Source organism: Aedes albopictus, chromosome 2, assembly GCF_035046485.1.
Source record: "Aedes albopictus strain Foshan chromosome 2, AalbF5, whole genome shotgun sequence".
Taxonomy (NCBI): Eukaryota; Metazoa; Arthropoda; class Insecta; order Diptera; family Culicidae; genus Aedes; species Aedes albopictus.
Window position 1 is genome coordinate 26006682 of NC_085137.1, and position 3938 is coordinate 26010619.

The window sequence follows — 3938 nt, forward strand, 5'->3', positions numbered from 1 at the left end:
TCACTATTCGAGTGACTACAGTAGACGCTCGATAAATAAAACATGTTTAGGTTTCACTTAGCGAACGAAATTCGATAACTGCAACGTCTGACAGCTGTCGACAAGCCATCAATGATGATGATGATGATGATTGTATAGCCACCATCAGCGCAAGGATTACCTATGGCTGCAGAGTCATACCGGAACGGAATGATCTACCTGATAATTTGTTGTAGCATGATAAGTTAAATTTACCGGAGACCTTCGGAATACAACATGAGGGTTATTATCTCATGGCAAAATCTGGCCACCCACGAACATTTACCCAGCAACCAGCTTCCTTAGGTTATCCCCCCCCCCGAAATCCCCATGTACTTGTTATGTTCAAATATAAAAGAAAATAGCGAAGAATGAACTCACCGGATAATCCTATTCAGCTGATTTTATGTATTTGTCATCGGTGTCAGTATTCAATAGGTTTATAATGCCCTCCAAAACATTGAATGTTCACTCGTTCACACCACTCGCTGAGTATCCGGTCGTCACAATCGACACTGCGACGGTACCGAACGAAAATTGTACCTACTGGCTTGCTGCTACTCAATCGGGACGCGGCAAAACGACTGTGTTGTCGACCAGCAATCAATTGACATAAAATGAACATGAGCTTCGTCCGACTGTTCATTTAAGCTACCATGGCGCACCATTCGTCGTTTGGCAGTGCGAAAACTGCAAAATTGTTGCACTTACCGGAGCTGTAGTGAGAAAGTATTGCAGTTAAATCGTTTGTACCGACCGAATATCCATTGTACTGCTATTGAGTCCACCGTGTAGGCAATAGTGGAAAGCGTTGTGATTCAATTCACTGGATGAAGAAGAGAAACTAGCACACTCACCTTGAAAAAGTCTTGACGAGCAAGCCCATTGATGCGGTAATAGAATAATGAAATGAATAGAACTATGAACTGAACATAAATTCGTGTCTGGAATGACAGATTAAGAATGCACCAATAAGGGAGGAAATGTGCCAATATTGTTACAAAATAAAAAAAAAAGAAATAAAACTTTGATCACAATGCAAAATAATTATATATAAAGATTACGTTAGTAGAAAAGAAGATAGAGGTTGCCGTATAGGTATGAAAAGGATTTGAGTGCACGAAGCTATTGGTCTAGGATGAATCTCAGTAAAGGTTTCTTCATTCGGTGTATGTTTCGGTGAAATACCTAGTTAGTACAAGAAACTGTCCAGACTGAATGCGTGCGTATAACGCTTAGTTAGTCGCGGCTGTGGTATTTTGTACAGCACGCTTAAAAATGCTCGCTTGTTGTGCAAGGCGTCGGCGTGGTGCTGATGATGATGGCTAACCGCGCAACTAACGGAAGGTTGAAATCTAAAGTGAATTTACACGTGTGTTCATGTATAAATGAAATTACTATTTTTGGAGTGTTCCCACTTCAAACGCTAGGGTTCCTTGTGACTTAAGTAGCCTTCCGGAAGACAACGTACACTGCGATTCATATGAAACGTGAAGGAAAAGTTCAAAATAATCATATCAGTATCACATTAATAATTCCAGTCTAGTAAAACCAGTGAAACAAGTTTTGTTATGTACTGCAGAGACCAAATCTAAAAAGAAAATAAAGTTACACCATAGAGAACGAGAATGCAAGAGATACACAATTTAAAATTGAGCGATGGCATACAATAAGAAAAAATGACACTTACAAAAAAGGCCTTTTACGAATAATTAACTTTGTGTATTGTTAAATGTGGTACAAAAAAAAAAAAAAAATTGCGAGAAGGAAGAGAAGTGTCAAGTGTGCTACAATTAGACAATGTTTACGAGTAGTAGCAGCTATTGGATACATACAAATTATCCGGAGGAGAGCTATAAAGCGCCAGACTGATGAATTCATTGATGTTTCATGCAGTATCTTTATTTGTTTAAACATCATTCTGTTCCTCAATCAAGTAGTTGATCAAATAGCGTTCTGTCAAATAAATAAGTGTAAGAAATGCTTAACTATATTGAACAGTCCAACGGATTAGTTAAACTCAATAATAGTTCGAACATATTTAGATTAAAGAAAGGGAGATGTGGTGACGAGTGTCTTATCCATTCTTCGTATACATGCACCTGCATTGTGACGCGACCGGCGCGGCATTGGCTCTGCTGCGCAGCACCCAAATACTTAGTCTATTACACACTCTCGTGCTTACCAGACGCGGTTCCCACAACATCAATCTTTCGAAAATTCTATCAAAAATTCTTCTAGGGATTTCTTTGAAAAAATCTCCAAGAACTCCGCCAGAATTTCTCACAGCAAAAAAAAAAAAATCAAATAATTTTGCCGAGAAGTCAGCTAAATAATTTTATGAGATCTCAGCTTACGAATGGCGAGAATCAGTATATCACGCCTTGTTGCCAAGCACCTAACTCTCAGTTAAAATTCAAAAACCGAGATTTGCACAGCCGAGCTTGGGAAATAAAACTGAGTGTGTAGAAAACCTGCCATAGAGTTCATCCAAAACTTCTCCAAAGGTTTCTTTTGAAAGCCTTCCATGAATTCCTTCCGAAATTTCTCCACGGATTTCATCATAAAACCTTCTCGGGATTTTGTTCTAGAAATTCCTCCAGAGTTTCCTTCAGAAACTTCTACAGGGATTCCTGCAAAATTTCTTCTTTACAAATTCTTCAAGTGGTTCTCCATAAATTGTTACAAAAGTTGGGCATTCCTTTAGGCAATTCTTCGCGAACTGCTCTAGGAATCCCTGCAAGAACTACTCCATTAATTCCATAGAAATTTTTTGATGAAATGTCTCCTGGGTTTTCATCAGGTTTTTTTCTGGATATTTCTGCAAGAATTCATTCAGGTATTCTTGCGGAATTTCATTCAGCGATTTCAGCAGGAACTTTTCCAGAGATTACAACACAAATTCATATAGAGATTTCTTCAGAAATTCATCTCGATATTTCCCTATGTCCCTGGTTCGTCTATAGGTAATATTGATTTGCAAATTTATAATGTATGACATGTATAGGCAAGGGTGTACGTTCAATTGTCGACAATAATTATTGGATTCTCGTCAATCGATGTCCATTACAGATTGTAAGTGCCCTCTACTTTTGTACCATGGTGTACGACATTGAAATTCGTGATTATTAACCTGATCAAAAAATGTGAACTAGTTTCGAGCTTATCACTGCTAGTGTGTTTACACTACGTTGCATTGTCAATCGATTTGGAGTGAGTGGAGGCCACTCTGCTGATAAGGGCCTATTATTGTTCGAAAACCCAAAAGAGTAACACAGTCCTTCCTAGTGAAGAGTCAATATACGTGACGTCTCCTGCTGCTCAACATCGAGTGAATCTACTTATTCTGCCTATGATCGCATATCAGTCCCATCTTTGCTGGGTTTCCTATTCATATGGGACAGTTATGCGATCATAGGCAGTATTGCAATCGTCAACAGTCAGTCAGTCCATGACGTAGTATTCTGCAAAACCTTAAGTAAACATTTTGTCAACTACCTATATCGCGAAATTATGTTTATTTCTGTTTCACTAGATTGGGTAATCTACGACGGCATGCAGTACCGACTGGTGCTCTGGCCATATGACGTCGTGCGTGCGCGATGGTGATGATTGTCCGAATTGTGCACAGGGTTGAGTTGTTCTCTTCGTTAGCTTGATTGCGCCTTTGTAAACTTTTTCATTTATTACTCTTCTGTCTATTATATTTTTTCTTCTTTCTTTCATTATCTCTATTTTATTTTCTACCTTCTGTAATGCAACTTTCTAATTTATACCTTCGATCATCTTTCTTACATCTTCTTATTCTCTTCTCTGTTTTCCATCGTAAATTATCGCAAAATAATCAATCGAATCATTCTACACTCTCTGAATATCAGTTCAAATCATACTGCAGAGAAATAAAAGAAACGAGTTTGGAG